The sequence below is a fragment of the Ixodes scapularis genome, unplaced genomic scaffold, assembly GCF_016920785.2.
Source record: "Ixodes scapularis isolate PalLabHiFi unplaced genomic scaffold, ASM1692078v2 PGA_scaffold6__148_contigs__length_123643588, whole genome shotgun sequence".
In the NCBI taxonomy this organism is placed as follows: domain Eukaryota; kingdom Metazoa; phylum Arthropoda; class Arachnida; order Ixodida; family Ixodidae; genus Ixodes; species Ixodes scapularis.
In genome coordinates, this window is record NW_024609881.1 from 96,665,471 (window position 1) to 96,675,761 (window position 10,291).

The following is a 10,291-nucleotide window of genomic DNA, read 5'->3' on the forward strand; positions in this document are numbered from 1 at the left end:
GTGACCGAACTTTTCGCAACTTCGGCAGGTCCCAGCTTGGCTGCTCGGTTTCTGACCGCTTTTGCACTGTGCCGCTAGGTGTCCACTTCTGCCGCAAAGAAAACATTTTCTAAGAAGTTTACTGGCCTTGTACTGTTGACCGTTCGATGTCGGTCGAGATTCACTTGCCGCAGACTCTGGTGTAGCCTCCTCTCTCCTGGCCGGCTCCTGTTCTTGGGCCTCCAGATAGCGGTCTGCGAGGTCAGCCATTTCGCCTAGCTGTTTGCTCTTTCTTTCTCTTAAGAAAAGCGACATTTTTGACGGAACGCTCCGAACGAACTGCTCTGTGAGCAGCAAATTCTGTAAGGCGGCAAAATCCTTCGCCGTCCCGGACAGGTCGAACCAACGGTCAAACAGGCTAGACAACCTCGCCGCATATTGTGTACCGGTTTTCCCTTTTTCCGGCTTAGCACTTCTAAACTTGTCTCGGAAGCCGTCCGCAGTTAACCGAAACCTCTGCAGGAGCGCTTTCTTTACGTTATCGTATTGGACAGAATCCTCCGGGGTTAGCCTAGAAAAGACTCCAAGTGCCTCCCCTGCCAAGCATACGCTAAGCGCTGTGGCCCAGTGTTCGCGAGGCCACATCTGCCCGCTCGCTAGTCTCTCAAGGCGCATCAGGTAGGCATCAAGGTCGTCTTTCTTCTCGTCGAAGGTGGGCAGCCAACGCTGAGGACTCTTCTATAGTGTTGTCCCGGTCCCGTTTTCGGCGGAGCTACTGGTAACAGGGATCGGCTACGCGTTCTGTAATTCTTGCAGCCTGATCCTCAGCTCTAGGGTTCGGTGTTCCGCTTTGACACTCCTCTCTTGCTCTTGCGCTCTCGCGGCTCTCGTATTCTCTCTCTCTTGGTCCACCCATTCCCTCAGGGCCGAACCCTTGAGCCCGAGTTCTTTTCCGCAGGCCATTAGCTCGTGGAGCACCATGGCTGAAATCGCGCGGACCCTTTGCTGGATAGTCTGACTCTGAAACCTCTCCTCTGCTCCCGATCGGTAAGCCGGGTTGTGTGCTCCCGCAACGGCGTCAGCCTCACAACGCGCTCCCTACGGCGTGGCCAACTCACTCGCTCACCCTCCTCCTCTCAGGATAGATCGTCACAGTGGACAGCAGGTCCTGTCGCGGACGCCAGTTTGTCACAGGTTCGGATGTTAAAGATCCCATTGAAACAAACAAATTTAGAATTTGACTTGGACCGCTGTCCAGGTGTTAGGACCACACCTTGGCGATAGACATCCTGAGAGGCAGGAGGAATTGAGAGCAAAGCATGCCGACGTTAAGAACAGTATTTTATATAAAATAATTCAAAAGTAAGGGAAGGGCGCACAGGACGTACACACAGTCGAAAGAAGGAAAGAAAAAAAATATATCAAAAGTAAAATTGAAGTTGTCATACAGTTTTGGAGGGGAAGAGCCGAGTCAGCGTTCCATGGTGCCGGTACAGGTCCGGTTCGTTGCGTTGAAGGACAAAAATAGTTATTGAATTCTGCGCAAGTACACTTAGTAGCTGCTCTGGAGAGTGTTCAGCGACGAGCAGCATACGCCAGCCTTCGCCAGCAGTCCCCGCTGGTACCCCCTTATCGGGATATCGGAACAGCCCAACGGCTGCGCGCGGTTCACTGGACCCCATTGTCCACTCGTCGGAAAGTCTCCTCGATGCGACTCCTGGCTCTCGTTCTCCAATGTGACGAAAAATCGCTGCCTCTTTTGCAAGTGCGGAAAACCCGTACAGGGACCCTACAGCCCCTTCTATCTCGCACAGAGCGTCATAGAGGCTCTTTCCTGGTGCGGTCAGTAGACCTATGGCGCTCACTGCCCTGTTGAACTGACGGACAATCTCGCCACAAATAAAGATGAATGTAGGACGTTCTGCAGTGCCATCGCCAGACGCCTGCGTGCTGAATGAACCGAAAGTGTAATGTAGCATCCCGGTTTGCCCTGGGGTGGGTTGTGGCGGAGGCTGCGGACCATCGAGCAGGTTGGTGTTGCAGAGCGCCCTACGTGACCACTGACTGTAGGGTGCAGTGGGGCGCCTGCGCCGCTGGCTGGTTTTGGGGCTTCCGCGGTGTCGGCCACGACTCACTATAGGGATTTCCCAGTCCTCCTTCTTTCCCTTTTTTTTTTCTCCTTTTGATGCTGCAGGCCTCTGGCATGGACCCTCGGTCTTTCTGCTCTCACCGGCATCTCCTTCTGAGCAGAGGTCGGCATTTTAGGTCGCCCTCACTCACCCTCACAGCTACACTGACCTAAGCCCCTCACTCACCCTCACCCTCACAGCTACACTCACCTTCAGCCCCTCACTCACCCTCACAGTCACACTCACCTTCAACCCCTCACTCACCCTCACCCCCACAATCACACTCACCTTCAGCCCTTCACTCACCCTCACTGAACCTGACGGCCCTCATGCACTCACCGCCCTCACGCCCCTCACGGCCCTCACGCCTCTCACTCACTCATGGCCCTCACGCCACTCACCGCCCTCACGGCCCTCACCGCCTTCACCGCCCTCACGGCCCTCACGCACTCATAGCCCTCACGCCACTCACCGCCCTCATCGCCCTCACGGCCCTCACCGCCCTCACGCCACTCGCCGCCCTCACGCCACTCACCGCCCTCACGCCCCTCACCGCCCTTGCGGCCCTCACACCCCTCACGCACTCATGGCCCTCACGCCACTCAGGCCAGCTTCAGATAGGCCGATTTCGCCCAGAAACTTTTCGTCGCAACACCAGCAACACGGGCCGCCCGCGATCACACGCAGCAACCAATTGCTGCAATTTGCCATCGTCATCATAAAATTTTATTTTTCTTGCACTATATAGACACAATTACGCGTTATAAACGTGTTTTTATGCATTTAAACCTCGTTAAGAATACTAATGCTTCTTCCTGAAACAGTTTATTTCCAAAAAACGATCGATTTCAAACCAGAACCAAGTCTTTCGGTGTCATCATCACCGGCACGAGGTATCACGTGGAAATTTTGGGTCCCTGATTGGATGCAGCCGCTTCAAACGTATTCGAATTGCTCCGAGTTGCTTGCTTATTTCGAGCCGGCCCCGATCTCAGCAATTCGTGTAGATCTAGGGAAAGCTAGAGAACAACCCGCTATTAACACCAAAATTGCTGAGAAAGATGCTCGATCTGAAGGGGGCCTCACGCACTCACCGCCCTCACGGCCCTCACCGCCCTCACGGCCCTCACGTACTCATAGCCCTCACGCCACTCACCGCCCTCACCGCCCTCACCGTCCTCACGGCCCTCACCGCCCTCACGCCACTCACCGCCCTCACGCCACTCACCGCCCTTACGCCACTCACTGCCCTCACGCCCAGGGTGTCGAACCGGAACCGAACCGAACCGAAAACCGGAACAGAACCGTTATTTTTAGCCGAACCGGAACTGAACCGAACCGAAATCTTCGCCGCCATCTTGGAACTGAACCGGAACCGAACCGAAAAAAATATAACGGTAACCGGTTCAAAACGGTTCAAGGTACTATTTCTTTTTTTCTTTTTTGTTAGTATCACAAAATAAACATATGGGAATAAAAAATTGGCGGCTGTATTTATATGTATTGATCAAATCGTCATATACAGAATTACAATGAATGATAAATTGTAGGTTTTCGTGGCACCCCTGTATTGGCACTATGATTAACCATGTGTCACGTGACGTCATGGTGTCACTACACGTTGTCAAGTAATGTCACGTGACCTCGTGACGTCACGTGACTCACTGCGTCAACCTCATTTAATTTAAGGAAGTCATTAGATGTATTAACCTTGTTGACAGCATGACGTAACATGACATACCGATTTCGCACCGAGAGTCACGTGACACCATGACGTAAGCGATTTTCATAATCCCTACTCGAGTGCTCGGGCTCATGACAATCAGCATCGCCAAACATTCGGGTAACGGCTCATGTCAATTAAATATGATAATTAATAGCTTTACTCTAACAATATCTGAAGCTCAGCACAAGCTTTTGCTTTCCAAACCCTATCTGCCTAGGGCATGACTGTGATGAACACTGGCGGCCTATAATTAGCGTCAGATCACGTGGCCGCTTGTTAAATTGCGAGTTGGGGAGATATCGACAGCTGTCTCTCTCCTTTATTTTTTCTGCATCTGTTATTAAGGAAAACTAATGAATGTTTCCGCAAGCTATCAACGTCAGGGGTTATTTCTTAACACTATTTATTGAAAGTACAAAAAAAAGTTGCAAGACCAATTTTACATTATTGAGGCACCGAAACATTTTTTCGTTGTTGCTGAACTGCATCTAAAAGATGTCTCTGAGAATAGAAGTTCTTAAATGACTAAATGCGACTTAATATTATGACGTCACATAGAACACGTGTTTACGGAAGGAATACATAAAGAAAGAGATATTTTAGTGACCTCAGAGGAACAGCCGAACGTTGGCAGTCGCTGTAAGTCTCACACGAGCCTCGTTTTCAAGTTATTGCCTAAGTTTCGATCCCCTCTGAATTTTGCTGAAATTAGCTATAAAAATATTTGTATAAATTACTAAATACTTCTCAATAACACTCTCTAACGTTAATAACTGATTGAACTTAGCTTTGCTCTTTTTTTCTAGGCAATGGCAGTCGCCAAAAAATTAGAGAAATATGAGCATCGTTCATCCCCTCAACTCGGAGCCAGAAGCGGCCACGTGGCCTGGTACCTGTCTTATGCCGCCAACGTTAATCATACCCCCGCGCTTCGGTTTTAAAGGAAGAAAACGCGTGCTGGAGCTCCAGGTATTGTTAGAGTTCGACTATTCTCATCACTGCAGTGATGAGAATAGTCGAACTTCAGTAGTGGCACACGCAGTGATGAGAATCGTCGAACTTGGGTAGTTGCACACGCAGTGATGAGAATAGCCGAACTTGGGTAGTGGCACAAGAGCCACTACCCAAATGTCCGCCGAGGCATTGATTGTTACGATCCGATGTACGGTGCTCACGCAGTTCTCCTGTCCAATCTATGAGCCGCGCTCAACTGTCGACAGGCGGGTGGTTTTGATCCCACAATTACGATATCCATCTTTGGGAAGGCAAGATTAAAAGAAATAGTCTAGTTTAATACTCGCCATTTCACCGCGACAAAGAAGCTTCTGAGTCAGTGGCGGCCTATGCGAGTACACTTGAGCCAGAGGACCAGTACGGTCCCGGAAAAGTCATGAACATTCGAACCCGATATCGTTTCATGACCCCTTTAAAATTCACGGGGTGTCAAAGTGTCAAATAAAATTGTCGAATTAACAGACACAAAACGAAGGAGGCAATCCCTCAGGAATACTTTCAGCCTTTCCACTCTGGTGAAGAAGGAAGACCAGAAAAGCTGTACTATGGTGGGAATGAAGTAATGGCCGGCCGCAAGTCGGCAAGTCAGAGTGGAAAGGCTGGAAAGGTTGCCGCCATCTATGAGCGACGGCGGCAACCAGGCAACCGGCAAGCCGGTTGTCTGGTTGCCGTCGTCATTTATAGATGGCGGTAGCTCTCCAGAGTTTAGTGTCATCATTTGTTTTCTGACGGACACGACACTGGGGAAACTATATCCCTTAACAGCACCGCTGTATAAAGGAGTGTGTCTGTGTGTGTGTGTGGGGGGGGGGGGGGGGGGGAGGGGAGGGGAAAGCTTTAAAAACATTTTGTGTTGTAAAGTTCCTCTTCCCTGCATCTTTGGCGCAGACCAAAAAGCGTGACCCCGGAAACTACTTTGTTTGCAAAAACGCTCTTGCCATTAAAAACAAATACCTCCGACTTGCATAACAATATCAACATTTATCAGACGTTTCGTCTCCTATACGGGAGTAGTAGCTAGTCGGGTGTTCCCAGGCCGTACTGATGATGTCTCCCGTATAGGAGACGAAACGTCTGATAATTGTTGATATTGTTATGCAAGTCGGAGGTATTTGTTTTTAATCATGAATCCCGGCTTTTGGAACATTTTTGCGCTCTTGCCAAGCACGTTTTCGTCGTGCCAGACGCTCGCGCCGTTCCTCACGACGATGCACTAAGAATAATAATACTAGCCTTTCAAATAATTTGCTTTCACTGAGCTTGCACCTCCTGCAGCGTGCCTTTTGCACCGTCGAATTCGATTTTCTCGGCAAGAAGAAATCAGAATGACCACCATCCTATAGTGTGATGACGTCACGTGCATACCATGCTAAACAGTTCAGCTTTCAGGTGAAATGTGATGTTCGCAACACTAGCAATAGATGTCCTAAATGTAAAGTTGTGCAGTATTTATCGCAGTCTCGCGATGAGATATCGCAGCCTTGAGAAATGTTAGAGCGCGCGACTACTTTAGCATAGTGTAGTAAAGTGAGGGCCCAAAACGAGTGCAGGTAAAACCGAATATAACATTAGCCTCCCGAGGCAGTATTTCGCGAAGTTTCGAGCTCACACAAGCTGATGAAATGTAATTTATACTACGATTTTAAGAATCTTTGTCTGTCTTTCGCGCTATTTATGTAAAATCATGAATTTCCTTTCGTGCATCTTTACGCATCACTTTTTGCAGTAAGGCGTTCTGCAAGGGATTATTTGGAAAAATAACATTAATTATCTCTCTTTTTTTGAACATTTCGTGTATTTGACTTCCAATCCATCATGTGAGCACAGAGTCTTTTTGAGCGTACCCTGCAACCCGATGTTTCACACTGCCAATCAGCAAACAGAAAAACACTTTTACGCAGACTCTACAGCTCGTGTAGTTTCGAGTATCGTCTTTCCGGGTCGGTCTCAAGCGGTCATGTGAACTTTGTAAAGTAAAATTTATTGATAAACATAATATATATTTAATTACTAACTGAATAATTCACAACATAAATAGAGGGCCGACTACCCTAAACCAATGCCCCCCAAATTATTTGAAAGGTGTTCTGTCAATCTTTTCCGGCGTTTTTATCCCGGACAGGCACGCTGTAAGTGATATGGGGCGGCCTTACATACATTTTTGATTTTGAAGCTAATTTAAATAACTATGTGTTCCTCACACATGTAACTTCTCAAACATACAGAAGTCTGTTGTTGCCTCTTTTATGTGGTGAACATTACTTTCATGTGTCTGTGGGTTGGACAAATACAAAGCGAACAGGGGCGCGCGGCGGAACTGTGACGATTACGCATGCAAACCGTCAGAAAGTGTACAATTAAGTAGCTGCCATGTCGAGTAGAACCTGAAATACTACTTCGGTTTACTTAACAAAAAAGAACCTTGAAGGACGCTTAAGGCCTGTTCACACATGCAGCGGAGCGCTACAAGCATAGCGCTAACCTCGCGCTAAGCGCGTGCTGACGGCAGCGTTCACCAGCTTTGTATCGCACCGTCAAAACTGTTGCTCATGGCAGACAATGGAGAGTTTTAGTACATCGCTCCCATGACTCCGATAACGATATCCCGATACTCCGCCACCGCCCCCCCCCCCCCTTGCGCATGCATAGTATCGTTATCGGGGCTATCGGAGGTATCGGAACGATCTACTAAAACTCTCTATTAAGTAGCTGACGGCACGTGAGGAGCGCTACATCAGCGCTTCGCTGCATGTGAGAACCGGCCTTTCAGCTTCCCCTTCGCGATAGCAACAACGGGCCTCGTTTGCATCGCATTCTCATTTGTCGCTCAAGCGTGCCTCGCGTGGCCTAGTGAAAAGCGTCTGACTCGCAACTAAAGGGTTGTGGGTTCGAATCCCGCCTAAAATTCTTAATTTATTTTTTTCTTTAAGGCAAAAGAATCACTTTCGAAATTGAAATAATTTGAAACATACGGCGACCTTTCATTCGCATTACATGTCATGTTTTAATCACTCTCATTCCACGCGTGATGTCACGTATCACGTAAGCATTGTGGGTTGTTTGAAATTCTTGCGCAAGGGTATGTAGCTCTGACGTCATGAACCTATCGACCAATCAGGATTTTTCAGTCACGCCACCGACATCGGCTTTTGTGCGACATGAGCTCCTTAACGCTATCGTGTTAAAATCATCAATTAGCAAGGCTGATGCTCATTTGCAAATTAAACTGTCCGGCATCTTGTCAAGAACAAACCTCAACAGCCAGGCTATGCCAGTTTATTTTGTATAAGAATATGTTCACTTGGGCAAGCGCTATTCTGGGCCAGATTCGATCTGAGTGCGAAGGTGAGTATATATTAGAGTGAACATTTGCAATTACTCCTTGCTCCATGATTAGTCGCATGCATGCGGTGCTCAGTGTAAACAATGTTTGGTTAGAACAACAGACATTTGGATTGCCACTCGGTGTTTCTATAAAAAATAGTCTGAAAAGAATTATCCTAAAACTTTTGTTACATTTTGAAATTTTCATTGCTTTTAGCTCAGTTGGGTCGTTATATATACATATATATTGTGAAGTGTATTTCGTAAATTTTATTTCATGATATATATGGCCACGAGGCGCTCACTTGATAATTTTATGAGATGTAATTAATTCCTCAGTTCAAGGACACGATTTCACTTCTAATACTGCGACACAAAGTTGTACCGATCACGGGTATTTCAGACGACCTACCACACATCGTGACAAAATTTTTTACCGTGTAAATAGATCAGCTTGAACTTTAGAATTTTACTTATACACGAAGAAAGGACAAGGAAATACAGTACAGTTCTAAATTAAAGGCTGATCTATTTACAGGTATGTACCAACAAGCTCAACTCTTTAATCTTGTACTTAGGTAAAATATATTTTACTGGTAAACAAAGGGATGTTGAGTCGTATGAACACGACGTTATGTATGTTAATGTAGATCTACTCTTGCGTCGAAATTAAAAAAACTGAATTTAATATTTTTGGTACCTAAAAACAAATGTAAATTGCGCGGACGGTCGAAGAAACTATAAAGTTAATCATTTCACGGCGTAAATAGTGTATATTGCCAGAACAACGCGGAAAATATATTCTTAATTTAGTGGTTCAAACCGGTTCGAACCGGTTCAAACCGGTTTGAACCGTTATTTTTTGTTCCCCGGAACTGAACCGGAACCGAACCGAATGCCGTGAACCCGAACCGGAACCGAACCGATAAAAATTTCGGTTCGACACCCTGCTCACGCCACTCACCGCCCTCACGCCACTCACCGCCCTCACGCCCCTCACCGCCCTTGCGGCCCTCACACCCCTCACGCCCCTCACGCACTCATGGCCCTCATACTCCTTACCGCCCTCATGGCCCGCCTCATTGCCCTCACGGCCCTCACCGCCCTCACGGCCCTCACCGCCCACACAGCCCTCACGGCCCTCACTCACCCTCACACTCATGAATTTTCCTGGTTTAGAAACTCACTCACCCTCACCTCACCTGTGAAGATGAGGGTAAGTGAGGGCCCTCATGAGTGAGGTTTGCCGAGGTATGCTTCTGAGTGCAAATAAATATTATGAAATATTATTATCAAATTATCAGGCTTTATAACCCTTCCCAGCGCTGGTTCGGAAAGAGTCGAGGCCCGGGAGCTGGATTTTTGCTTGTCACCTCCAGAGCTTGTTTGTTGCGCAGTAAGAGTGCATTCAGGCCGTCGAAGTATCCTGGGAAGCCATTCAGTGTAAACGTTTTGAGATTCCACTTCATCAAAGATGCATATATATCAAGTTCAAATGCCTCATTCCCGGGATTTAGTTCGGAACATGATTATGAAAACCCACCCAAAGACAGCAGAGCATGGACCAAAACATTACTTGAATGCACATAGGAAGCCCAGCAGACGCCCGACTTCCGGTAGCTTCACTTAATTGCGCCCTGCTCGGAGAACGACTATACGCCATCCAGCCCCCTATAATAGAGATCAGTGAAGCTAACGCCACAAGCACAAGAGCGCGAGGTCGCGGTTTTGAAACATTCTTCCGCAGAGCAACCGCTCGCGCGCTAGAAAGATACAGTCGTGGACAATACAAAAGCCCAGGCGAGCACGTGGCTTACTAGACCTTCCCGTGCTCGGATGAAATTTGCTCAACCATTGACGAGACTTTAGTGGCTGTTCAATTTTTGGCGCTACTCTCCACTTGAGAAGCTGTTGCTGAGTTAGTGCCGACTTCGCTGAGGCATCCCGCGACAAAGGGCCAAATCAAGCATGGCTCAATCAACCGGGTCTGCAGGTTGAGCGATCGGTTTTCGGGGATTTCATGATAGGTATGTGGCATAAATGACAAGCGGCTTTTATTTAATTAAGCACTGCTATTATCGGTGTTGACTCCGCCACCCTTTACCGACCAAGTGGGAAT